The following is a 14267-nucleotide window of genomic DNA, read 5'->3' as shown; positions in this document are numbered from 1 at the left end:
AGGAGTTTTGGATATAGAGCAACATCCAACTCTAGTGAGTAGTTCTACGGAGTTTTTCAAGCAATTATGATAGAATGTTTTCATTCTCTCTAGTCAGTGTGAGCTACTAAGATTAAATTCGCAGCTTTTCATCAAAGCTGATGTAACTTTCTTACTATCATATCCTTTAAAATAAGGACTGTAGCCTGAGGGCACCTAAGAATATGTGGCCAAAGGCAAAAACAGAGGGTTTTTGCAGTTTAGAATATTTTAAACTCAGAATATTGACTATATATTTTTGGTCAGACTTTTTCTTTTAAAAGTAGCAGTAATATGCCCATTTTGTAGCCACAGTTTTAAATTTTTCAGTCTTCACCCCACCAAAACAGAACACAAAGCAGAACAACAAGTGAGGAGGAGGAGGCGGGGGAGAGAGCAGCAGACGGTGGGGAGTAGAGGGGAGATGATGCCCTTCTGTCATACAACATAATCCATTTCAAATATCGAAACTGGCCAAGATCAAAACTGGCCAAAACAACAAACTCCACTGTTGAAGTTGACACTAGGGTATAAGACAATAACCAAGGTTTCTCAATTGAAATAACTTTGCCACAAATTTAATCTCAGTGTCTTTAATATCATGGTTCCTAGCCCTTCATGCTCATTAGTATCCCCTGGGAAGATTTAAAGCTGTACTGATTCCCTAAAGCCACTCTCCTGATTCTGATGTGGTTGGTCTAGGGTGCAGCCTAGGCATCAGGAGATTTAAAAGCTTCCGGAGGGATTGTATGTGCAAGTACTCAGTGTTTATCAAAAGACAGAAGACACAGCTATTCTAGACACCTGTTTGATAGCGCCCCAGCTTCATTAGATGTCTACCTAGTGTTGAATCTTTGTAGCATCCCCCACATTTGTTCTGTGAAACAGGGACAATAGAAGATCACGGTCTTACATAGTAGCTCTCTAACCTATCAATCAAGGAATTGTTCCCCTCTTTCTCTGTGGGTTCTGACTCATGCTGCAGTAGAGAAAAAAGACAAACAGCCTAGCCAATAAACGACCGCTGCTACGCGATCGCCTTTCTTTGACTACAGTTAAGGGCCAGAAACTGCCTTTTGGGAGTGCAGAGACCGTGTAGGAACGATGCTGCCATCTGGCTGCCTTCCTGGGCATCTTTCTTTAAAAAAAAAAAAAAAGAGTTACTAATCATACTCTCCTACTTCATTTACACATTAGACACAGGCTTCACTATTCCTCTGCAGCGGGGACTCTGTAGTGACAGGCAGAACTCAAAGGGAGAGCAGAGCAGCCCAAGGGGAGCAAAGCAACCCGAAGAGAAAGCAGAGTAGGCCAAGTAGAACAAATGCTCGCCTTAAAAGAAACTTTTTCCTGAGACAGGGTCTCATTCTGTTGCCCAGGGTAGAATGCAATGGCACCATCTCAGCTCACTGCAGCCTCAACCTCTCGGGCTCATGGGATTCTTCCCCCTCAGCCTTCTGAGTAGCTTGGGACTACAGGCGTGCACCATCACGCGCCCAGCTAAGTTTCAGCATGTTGCCCAGGCTGGTCTTGAACTCCTGGGCTCAAGTGATCCACCCGACTCAACCTCCCGAAGTGCTGGGATTAAAAAGGTGAGCCACTATGCCTGGCAACACCTTTAAAAATTTCTTCACCTACCTGTCCACCTTCAAAGTTGTTCTTTGAGGGCTTTCAGGAGTGAGGTTAAATACAAATGGGATAAGGCAGTTTTGTTACCAGGAAGGATTTAACATACTGGTTCTCAACTTTCCTACACATTAGAATCACCTCGGGGAGGTTTATGAAAATGCAGATGGCTGGGCTCAACTCCCAGAACATCCAATTCAGTAGGTCTGGGTTAAAGTCTGAGAATTTGCAATTGTAACAACCTCCCAGATGACACTGTGCTGGTCTGGGAATCACACTTTGAAAACCTGTGAACAAATTGTCAAAAATTAATTGCTGACAATCAGTAATATAATAAATCCATTAGCCCCCTCAGCCAAGGAGGCAAGACTGGGTAAAGAAGCCATAGACGGTGGCAGTGACCAGGGTCAAAAGATGTTGCCACTCTGGGGTTGTTCCCAGATATCTGTGGAGTAGCATACCAAAAAGGCCAGGTAAAGAAGTGGTATGTATGAGGATTGGACGAAAAATGCCTCTTCATTGTTTTGCCTGGGCTCCTCAGAGACTTCTGGGAAACATTGTGTTGTCTCTTACCTAAATATTAAATAATCTCCATGCATCTAATTTAGTGGGGGGCAGACCTGTTTCACAAGCCAAAATAACAGGCTGCAATAACTGAGGATTTTATAGAGATAGAACCTGACCAAAGATAAATTAGTTTGCATTCTCATAGCACCATCTAGTGGAAATTTCAGGATTTTTGTTTTACATCAAACAGCCTAAAATGGAGGTAGTTTATGTTATGACAGGGAGAGAGGGCTGCACCATTGCTAATTGAGTTGCAATGCAGACAAGTAAAAATAGGAAAAATGTGGCTATGTGAAAGATATTTTTTAACCATACACAACATGTTCTATGAAAACAGCAAAGCCATTAGCTAAGGAACTTGTATGCACAAAGAAATATGTACAAATAGCTTTTCCAGAACAGTCTGGTAAAAATACGTAGTAAAAGTAGGAAGATTATGCTATAGAGAAATATATTATGTTTATGTGCTGTGTTTATATGCCACAGCCTCAAACCTCCTAACTTCTTATTAACAATTATATGAAAATATAGGAACAAAGCTCATGTTCTGTATGAATAGAACAGGATTCAAATAACCACACACATTACAGAGTTGAATAAATTGAATTCTCTATTTTCTACTGTATAGTCCAGGAAGAGACAGAGTAAAGACGAAAACAGAGTTGGCAAATCGCTGCTGGTGGTTCTGAGAAGGGATCAGAGAGGAAAAAAATGCAAGATGTTAAAAATCTGTTTTACTGGCCCACAAAATGTTTGCAAAACTGTTCTAGGTGAGCTGATAGTTTAAGGGTAACTGTTTCATTAAATAGTTTGAACTCAATGGATATTAATCAGAAGCAATTTTCTTTCTCTAATCGTATGATTGGTCAACTTCTGCTTTCTTGCCCCTGAATGATATCTCAGGCAGATTCCACTGATAATTGATCATTTTCATAGTTCATATAAATCATGTAATTTTACCTAGCTCAGCTTGTAAAACAGATGACCCAAAGGGGTCTGGCCTGCCCCTGCTCCCGACTCCAAAACCATGAAGCCAACCTGGTGGCGCAAAACCTCTTTCTCCACATCAAGATCTAGTTTCTTTAATTACTTGAGGTGGAATCAGAGGAGAAGAAACAAAATAGTCTCTTCAACCCAATGCTTTTTTGTTGCAGAATTTTCTGCTGGGTATTGCTGCTCATCTAGAAAACACCAGCTACCAATGAATGTCCTGTGTCGAAATACTCCTTACCTCAGAGGCCCTGAAGAGTCTCCCCGACATAGTAAATCCAACTCTAGCCAGTCTTTCCTGCCCCTTTACAGCTTCCCCCATTAGCCTCTTTCCACTGCAGTGCCTACAGCCTGTAAATAGGACTCAGGTGGAAGTACTGCTAACGTGACTCAGGTTCGGCTACATTTCCCCACATCCACTCAGCCTTTGGGAGATTTGTACATTCTCGTCACTCAAGTGCAGAATCTTCTGTTCCATGGCAACCACCTTCTTTCTCTCCACAGGCTTCTCCCTGACTCAGACAGTAACTGATTAAGGAGATAGCCAGTCGGGAAATAAGATACTGACTCCCTTCTTTTAGTGCCACCCACAATCTCATAAGGGAGGAGTACGAGGCTTCTCACCCCATAAACCCTTCATGTGGAGGACTCTGGGCTCCTTTCTCCTCCCAATTGTCCCTCTATAACTTCCCTTCTGCTAGCCCAAATCTGCCTAGTTGTATTAATCATGATCCAAGAGAGAAAAAAGAAACATTGGATTGCCACCTTCACCTGGAGGGACCCACAGGTCCAGGGTCCAGGGTCCAGGGTCCAGGGTCACTTGGTGGAAGCTAGGCCACACGTAGGCCTGAGTGGTGGGGATGGGAACTGGGGCTGCAGAGAGGATGGAGTTACCATGATCTGAGGCATAGTGAGAGGAGTAGAAATACCCTTCCCTCGTGTGTGCTCCGCTGTCCCAATAATGTCTCCACTCAGCCCAGAGCAACAGGAAGCCAACTGGCTTGGACAACCTGAAATACCGAAATACACCTAAAATACACCCTGCCACGTATCACAGCGGGGGCGAACTCTTCAGGTGTACCTAAAATACATTGGAAGAGGAGTTCGGCTCCCCTGTGATACGTGGCAGGGCAGAAGTTTGAGGAAGGGATTGAGACTCAACAGGCCTAGGATGGCACTCCAGTCTTTGAGAGTGGAAAAACTGGCTTGGCTGATTCATACTCAAAACTCTTCTCTTTTGTACCCAGATCACCAATTTCCTTGAATCCATCTAAGCTTTGGAGTGAAATGAAAGGTCCCTAAAATCACATAACCCTTGTTTGCTTTCATCTTTGTGTTCTTGTCACCATTTTCAGGTCAAGACAAAAAGCTTCTCAAGTCTCCCAATGTGTTCTTCAATTGTGGTATAAAAATAAGCAATTGCCTTGATACTACACTGCTTGGCCCCAGACTGTATGTGAAATATTTTTATAAATATTATTTTACCCAGTCCATTATTTCCTACCCCAAGTGAGATTTCAAGATATCCAGGATTTTAAAATTATGTTTAAGTATATGTTATACTATGGAGAACCTCTGAATATATTATATTTCAGTACCTTCAACTAAGATTTTATTAAATTGTGTTTCCACTTATATCAAAAAATCCCTGTACTAATAAATCTTCATTGAATTTTATATGTGCTCAGCACTATGCTTTGAGAGAGAGATAAGTATCTTAGGCTGAGTTCCCCAGAGGCAAACTCTGAGATGAAGATTCGTGAGCAAGTGGTTTATTAAGAAGGTACTCTCAGGAGAAATAAGGGAGTAGGGAAAGCAGAATAGGAAGGCAAACCAAGCAATAGTGTGTTTCTGACCAAGTCTCATAGAGGATAGCCTCAGCCTGGTCCTAGAGGGAACTCCGGGTGTCCTGTAGGAAATTTATCCCAACTGGAAGCAAAGGAATTTGGCTCTCATGCTCCAAAACACATTATTAGATAAGAAACCTGAGGCTGGGCCAGTGAAGAATGTTCACAGGTGCTGGCCACTGGAAGAAAAACCATGCCAAGGCTGCAGGAGGGGCAAGCAGATGGGCAAAGAGATTGTGATATTGTTATATAAGAAGGAAAATAAATATTTGGTCTTCGTCCCCAGTTCCTGGCATAGAGTTTCTAAAACTCTTGGAATTTCCTGATAGATATGAGAGAAGAGTCCTTTATTATTCATAAGCCTCTTTCTATCACACCCGAGTTTACGCTAACACGGCAACTCTTGATAGGTCCCCTAGATAGCTTCTGCATGGAAGCAGTGAGGAAACTCATGTGATATTGGCCCCACCCCCTGACCTCTGGGAAGGGATTAGGGGTTGGAGACTCAGTGATGCCTATGTAATACAACAATGCAACCTCCATAAAAACACTGAACGTGAGGTTCAGCGAGCTTCTATGTTAGTAAGTACATCAAGATGCTGGAGGATGGCATGCCCAGAGAGGACATGGAAGCGCTGCACCCACTTCCTTCCCATACTTTGCCCAGTGCATCTTTTCCATTTGGCTGTTCATCTGTATCCTTTATAATATACTTTATAACATAGCAGTAAGAGTAAGAAAGGAGCTTTCCTGAGTTCTGTGGGCCATTTCAGCAAATATATTGAACCTGAAAAGGAGTCGTGAGAACACCTGACTTATAGCTGGTCATTCAGAAGTATGGCAGGCCCTGGACTTGCAACTGGCATCTGAAGTGGGGGTTGTGGGAGTCAGCTCTTCAACTGTGGGGTCTGCACTAATTCTGGGTAGTAAATGTCAGAATCAAGTTAAACTGTAGGACAACCAGTTGGTGTGCAGAGTTGGAAACTTGGTTGATGTGGGGGGAAAGAGTCCCACACATTTGGTGTCAGAAGTTGTTAGTAAAAATTAGATTAGTGTTAGTAGAGTAATGAGGGAATCTGGGTGGAGCACCAACAGTCTCTACTTCAATCAGCGTAAAACTTGTCTTTCCATTGGTATATTGCCATCTAGACAACTGAACAAAACTGGACACCAATATTAGACCAAGTATATAAGAAAGTGCAAAGTTATGGCATAGCTGAAGCACACTATCACAGAAAAAAAAGCAGTGGTGACCAAACTTTGCAGCCCATTGAAATCATCTGAGAATCTTTAAAATATACTGATGACTAGATTTCACTGCTCAGCACTCTGACCTATTTGGTACGGAGTGCAACGTGGGCAAATTTTGTAAAGCCAGTCCCCACCCTCCAGGTTATTCTAATCTGCAGGGAAGTTTGGGTAGAACAAATTTAAAGCAACAGAAATAAATGTGAATTGCATCCCTGGTAAGGGACATCAGGTAGGGAATGAGGCTTGAACTGGGTTTTGAAAGATGGTAAGAATTAAGAGTAATAAGAAATAAAAGGGGCCAACATTACTGTCAAAAGATACCACATAAGTTCTAAGACAAAAATTAGGACGACCAAAAAAGAATCAACTAGAACATTTCTTGCTGAGACTACTGGAAAGTAAGGTTTTAAAGATAAAGTACCTCCCTATTACAGTGGATTCACAAGTGAAGCAATTTTTTTTTTGAACTTGACCCAGGGGGCAACCATTATAGATTTTTTTTTTTTTAGTGGAGAACTAAAATGATAAAAGTAATGTTTAAAGAAAAGTATTCCATTAACAATATAGAAGATAAATTCAAATTGCAAGAGACTTGAGTCAAGGAAGTCTGAGAAGAGGCCATTTCAGTAACTCTTTTGATATGGGACTAGAGCAGTAGCTGTCAGAATTGAAAGGAAGAGACGAACAGGAGAAGGTATTTTAAAGGAGACAGAGGTCTTGAATCTTGGATACAGAATCCACAAAGAGAAAGAAATTAAAGAAAAATCAAAACTTAGTAGGTGATGTGAAATATTAACTGATGTGTTTCTTTTCATGCACATGAAACCACAGACCTACCTTCGGTTGGGCTGGGAGACATGACGCAGGCATCAATCCATTTGGGATGTCAAAAAGGGACAGTAGTAAAAAGATCTCAAATCCTTTGCTTTAAATAACAATAAAGTTATATTGTGCATATAAGAGAATATTTTTCAAAAAAAAAAGTTAAAGCTTTTTGCTTTCTTCATTCTAGCTTGCTTGCTTTTCTGCCACCGCCCTTCCTCACGCGCCCCCCCCCCCCCCCCACACCATTCAAATCTCCCTGGGAAAGAAGAAAGTTCGGCAGGAACAAGATAGGTTAGACACTTAAAGAACTTTGAACACTATCCACTCCTATTTCTCTGTCTCCTCCACATCCCTAAGACTTGTGGATCAAAAAGAGCCAGAAGAATGTACCACCCTCCCTTATCCCTACAGATGCAAGGAGAGAGTCATGAATGGAGTCCTTTCTGCCCACCACATGGCACTGTTTGTGCTATCTCAGACACAGAGATCTTAATGATGGTGCTATATGTTGATAGCCCCGGAGAGAGGTCCTTGAGCAACAGAAGTTATTTGACATATTTTAGAGTTGGTAGCCCAAAGATCTGTCAGATTTGGTGATGAATTATCACAGCAAAAAGTGATATTGGACCCTCAGTTTTCCACACTGTGATGGAAGCAAAAATATCCTAGCAAAAGTAAGAATTTGTGCTGACAATCAAGGATGATGGCAGGATAACAATATCTCAGCTGATGACAGCATGAGACAGATCCAGACCAAGATGACGACCCCTCCTCACCAACACTGTTCCTCTGCAGTAGAAAGGGGACTAAATAAACATATTAGTGACAAATATATGGATATGTAGATATAGCTACATTTTATAGTTATTCATGTAATTAATATTTAATATAAATGTTAAACATAAGTGACTGAGATCACTAAATTTGATTATAATAATTATGAAGTCATTAGAGTTTTTCTAGATATGATTGGGGTTATTTTGCTATTAGAAGAAACGATGCATGAGGTAATATAATTATATTTCATTATAGAAAAATAAAGAATGTTATGTTTTTTGCATCTGAATTTGTAGTCTTTGAAAATAGTGTAGACTTCACAAGGTTTTAAGGTAATATGACAGAGAGAATGATGGTGCCAGATGATTAGTCTGACTCGGCACAGATCAAGTTTGAAGTAACAAGACAGGTGGTAGAAAATACACTTTAGGGGGGAGGGATGGCAGTGGGAGTTATACCTGATGTAAATGACGAGTTGATGGGTGCAGCACACCAACATGGCACAAGTATACATATGTAACAAACCTGCACATTGCGCACATGTACCCTAGAACTTAAAGTATAATAAAAAAAAAAAAAGAAAACACACTTTAGGTTGATGGAATCCAAACTAGAGTCAGACTAGAACATAAAGGCCAAAGCTATATATTGATTCAGTAGTCATTAGCATGAAGCTGATCATTTAAGCCAAGATGAATGTACAAAGAAAAGCAAATAGGAAAGAGCTCGAAGTGGTGCCTAAAGGACACAAAAGTGAGCTTGATATTTTAATTTTTAATGCAATTATTCAGGCATATAAGAGGGCATGACATAAAATGTATATGGTTTTTCCTGCATCTTTTCCATTATTTGATTAACCTAAGTCATAACAATTTCATAGGCCTATATTTTCTAATCTCTTTAATAGATTTAAACTACTTGTGTAGGTTTGTGGAATATAAGACATTGCTGAAATACATGAGAAAGGCTAAAAGCTAGACTTAAGAAAATCTCCCAGAATAAAGAGCAAAAAAGCAAAAACAAAAACCCAAAAGGTAAAATAGAGTTAAGAGATATTTAAGAAGTCCCAAGAGGCCCAATATCCAAATAAAGAGAAATAAAAATTAAAGAAATATTAAAATTTCCAGAGCTGATTCTGCAGCGAATATGTATGTATTTATTGTAATCTGTTTATATTTTTATTTCACAGAACTAACCCATCAAGTCACAGAAGTCATAATTTTAATTCTGAAAGAACATAAATCCTATGAGCCCTGGCAATGTCCACATTGAAATTTATGACAATAGTTTGGGAGGTGGAAGCAGAGAAAGAGACCTGATGGGCGTGTGGGAACCCTGCTACCAAACAGTATAGAGGGAAGAGGAACTGTTTTAAGGTAAAAGACTAAAGTTTTGAGATTATTTAAAGTCCTGATAGTAACCTAGAAATAAGATTGTATCTAACTAAATATGGGACAAGTCGGGAAGAAGAGGGTAGGGTCGGGTAATATTGTGTGACTGAGCACAATCCCCATGGTTGGGAGCACCTGAGATGGACTCCAGTGATCCCTGACCCAAGCTATTGTAACACTCTGTAATCCCATCCATTTGACCATAGACCAGACTTACTGACTTCTAACAAACAGAATACAACAAAAGTGTTGAGATGTCACTTCCTAGATTAGTTTACAAAGAAACTTTGGCTTCATCTGAGACACCCACGCTATTGCTCTCTGGATTGCTAAAAGGGAAGACAGCTGCCATTTGGTGAGCTGCCCACGTGTCAGAGAACAGGCCAAATCTCTCTCGAAGAATTGAACGCTACCAACCAGGGGAGTGAGCTTGGAAAAAGATACTCCTTCTATTGAGAGTTCAAGATGAGAAGGCAGTTCCAGCCAATACCTTGATTGCAACCTTATGAGAAATCTTAAGGTGGAGACCTAGCCAAACCATGCCTTGATTCCCAACTCACGGACTGTGAGATAATATACTAAAAAACGCATCATCAATTTAGAATAAAAACCAAACAAGCTGTTGAAGAAAGTGCACAAAAGTTGAAAAAATATTACTCCAAAGATGATAGACAAAGAATGGCAATCTATTTTAAGAGGTATCTGCAAGGGCAAATGAGAACAAATGGAGCCAAAGCAATAAGTGAAGAGAGGAAAAGTTTTGTAAGCTATAAAAATGATCTGAGCCTGTAGTCAAAAGGGGTCAAGATGTTGCATGCAACATTGATGAATGGAGACTCATGCTTAGAAATCATCTGAAAAAAAGGAATTTTAGGAATAAAGGGAGTACACCTGTACATGTTCAGGAAGAATACATGGAATTGATATTTTTTAAAATAAAATGCATTCTCCAATACATTGGCCACAAAAAAGTGGCCACAAAAAAGCAACTTCTATATGAAGTGAAAAAAGTGGTTGTGTTCTAAAGTTGTGCACAAAAGCCACTGAAAGACATGCTTAGACATAAAAGGGCTATGAAAAAAACAACTATTAACTCTTCTCTTAAAAAATGTGTATAAACTGCATTTAATTGAATGAGCAATAAAATATTTAGTAAAATGGGATACATAGGTCTGCGTGGGAAACACTGATATCAGTTGAGTATGTGGAATGAAATAAAAATATAACTTTAGTCTGACTGAAAGTAAATGTGTGTAAATACTTAAACATTCATAGCAAGTTCAAACTGATTTCATTTTTATTGAATTTGATAAAGATACTACCTTCTGGGGTGTTTTTGAAAAAGTGAAAGAGAACCAGTAAAAGATTTTATCAGTTAACTTTTACTATGTAACAAACCACCCCACAGCTTACTGAGCCAAAACCACCACTATTTAGCTTATGATTCTGTGGGTAAGCAATTTGGACTGTATTTAGTGGGCCAGTTCTTTTGTTCACATCTGGCCTCACCAATGCATCTGAGTCCAACTGCCAGGTGAGCTGGTGAACTAAATAGTTTAGGATGGCTTCTGCTAGGACAGCACCTCTTTGCTGCATGTGGTCTCCATGTTCCAATATGATAGTCCACCCTTTTTCATATGCCAATGGAGGAATTTTCCAAGACAGCAATTGGAAAACATGCAAGACCTCTTAAGTTTGAAGCCTGAAACATGATTTCACTTCCATTGCATTTTGTTGGTCAAAGCAAATCACAAAGCCAGTCCAGACTTCAGGGTGGGAAAAATCAACTCTAACTCCTAGTGGGAAATTCTGCAAAATTATGTTGCCAAGGGCCATGGAGATCAGAGGTGAATAATTGCAGCCAATGTTACAAACAATCTGCCACAGCCTAACATCTGGCCTTAATTATTCACATCCCTCTCACAGGCAAAATATACTCACCTCCCTCCTGAGTCATCCCGAAATCTAATCTAATCACAGCATTAGGCTCAAAGTTCAGAATCTTGTGATCTTTTTCCAGTCTGGTTGTAGCTCCTCTTGACATGGAGGCCTGTGACCTAAAAAGACAAGTTGTCTGTAATCCATAATCCCAACCTACAATAGTAAGGTAGGGCAGAATAACAAGAGACACTCCCATTCAAAAAAGTGGGAGGATCAAAGGCATATAACAGTCATGGTCCACAGACATTATGAAATTGAGCCAAGCAAATATTTCTACTCAGAGGCAGTGATGTTCCTTGATTAAGGCCCAGCTTGAATCCCTGGAAGTGGCTTCTCAAATTGTTCTCCATGACCCGTGGCTCCACTCGCAACTGCCCTTCCTTTCTATTTCTGCCAAGTCATCTTGAGTATGAGCCTACTCAATGAAACGTGGCTCAACTGTCCCTTTGCCACCATGGCTGACAACCAGCCAACCCCAGAAGCAGAGCTACCCCTACTGTGTACATGAAGGATTCCAACTGAGCCATTGAAGCTCACCCTAAATTGCAAGCCACTGAATCTGAGTTAAATAACTGTCTTTGTTTTAGCTCCTCTACTTTAAAGTAGTTTATTATACAGATATAACTAACAACCCATGAAATTTAAAACAAAAAAAAAAAGTATAACCTACTGCAGTAGATTTAACAAAAAAAATTGTAGTCCTTATAAAGATAAAACACAGCTAACAGAAACAAAAACAGAGAGGATCAACTGTATCACTTATTTCGGAAAATAGGCTAAATCCTGTTCCTCAGGTAAAAGGAAAATACTGTCATTCAGTTCAAGATAAATTTCAGCTATATGTGGTTAACATTTCTAAAATATGATAGAGAAATGTCAATAAAAGTGTGGGCAGATAAGTATTAGCAAATAGAAGCAAAAAAAATGAAAGGCAGTGATTACATGATTATAAAATTAAAGACTCAAAGCTTCAAAGGTATTAATGGTCTATTTAAATAGATAAGGGGTTAAGTCAATAATACATAACACTTATAAATCATTATTACTGGTAAACAAGTTCAAGAGAAAAATGACAAAGTAGATATTTACAAATTATTAAATTTGAATTACATTAATAAGATTTATTTAGGACTCAATATTCTATATAGAGTGAATATGCATTATTCTCAAGCATCCCTAGAACACATCTAAAAATCACATAGTAGATAATAAAGAAAAATTCAAGAAAACCTCAAATCAAAAATTTGAAGGGCCCATTTTCTGATAGAACAAGGGCCCTTATCCACGTATGGGGTTCAGAAAATCCATAGACTTCCTGACACAGTATTTTGTGTTTATGATCATTTTCTCTGTGTTGCATGTACAGTTTTTCATCAATATTCCAACTAATCCCAATCCTTCATACATATGAAATTGGGAGCTAATAAATGAAATTATAAATGAAAAGGTAAGCCTCCAGTCACAAAATTTCTAAGAAAAAATATTTTAAATGTTAGTGTTAAATTTAATATGATACAAACATAGTGTAAACTACTGTATGCATTTAACAGATGTGTGTAATTGGAATTGCTCTGGGTTAGAGTGGACATAATTGTCATGTTTATTAACCAATGATCCATAAATAAAAGCGCTTGTTACATTACTGAGTCCTGCATGCATACTGCAATATATATGGCTTATTGTTTTATGTGTACAATTTTTATTAGAAATTTTTTCTTGCAAGCAAATCTATAGCCTATTCTATTTGCAAACAGACTCCTTAGAGAAGCAAGAGAACTTGAGCAACTCCAGAAACATATATAATCTCAGCTTCCCAAAATTTCCCTTCAGAACCTCCCTCTGTCCCAGAAGTCTCCAAAAAGTCTCATGACATTTCCTTGGCTCTGATGGCATCAACTGAGTGTCCCTGAACTCATCATTGAGGACAGGGAAAAGTGGGGATCTGATTGGTTATGCCTAATTCACATATCCCAACAGCCCTCCACCCAATCGCATTTGCTGAGAGCAATTGATGAGCACATTCCAAGTTCAAAATGGGAATATTACCTAAACCAGCTGAATAGAAAATGTTATTAGTAACATGATACATACAGTCTACTCAACATGAGAATTTCATATTTGCATGTTTACTGTTCATTCTTGCCATTCTGTAGTTTAAAGGAAATGGCTATTAAAATTCTTAAGCTGGCTATAATACTGTTTACACGTCCTTTTTCTCACACCTGTTTTCAAAATTAATAGAAATACCACACTTCCTAGAATCTGGTAGTTTTAGGTGATTAGGATTCATGGAATAAAGCTACCCTACATCTGCATTATCTCATAGTTCATACATTAAAACTAAATTCAAATAAATTCCCAAAATTTAGCTATTCAATTAAATCTTGAACTCTTTTGATGTTTATCATTAATGATTCACACATTTCAGCAAAATCAGATGAGAGTAATTCATCGTTCATGCTTCCTGGAATACTGAGATCTAAAAACAACCAAATTCTTTACTTGCAAAGATATATCTTTCATTTATAACTGAAGTTACAATGTATGGAAATTCAGTAAAGATAATTGATGGGAGATAAAGGGTTCTGAAAAAAAAACTTCAATAAAGTGAAAATGTCATACGAAAGAAAAGGCATAATATGAAAGTAAAAAAAGAAACCTGGCCGGGCGCGGTGACTCAGGCCTGTAATCCCAGCACCTTGGGAGGCCGAGGTGGGTGGATCATGAGGTCAGGAGATGGAGACCATCCTGGCGAACACGATGAAACCCCGTCTCTACTAAAAAATACAAAAAACTAGCCGGGAAAGGTGGCAGGCACCTGTAGTCCCAGCTACTTGGGAGGCTGAGGCAGGAGAATGGTGTGAACCCGGGAGGCAGAGCTTGCAGTGAGCCAAGACCCTGCCACTGCACTCCAGCCTGGGTGACAGAGCAAGACTGTCTCAAAAAAAAAAAAAAAAAAAAAAAAAAAACCTAGCACACAGAGAAAAGACAGAGACCAAGAATTGTTCTAAGAATGTCTAAGAGCTTAACCTCC

This window comes from Piliocolobus tephrosceles, chromosome 11 (assembly GCF_002776525.5).
Source record: "Piliocolobus tephrosceles isolate RC106 chromosome 11, ASM277652v3, whole genome shotgun sequence".
In the NCBI taxonomy this organism is placed as follows: Eukaryota; Metazoa; Chordata; class Mammalia; order Primates; family Cercopithecidae; genus Piliocolobus; species Piliocolobus tephrosceles.
This window is presented reverse-complemented; position numbering follows the sequence as displayed.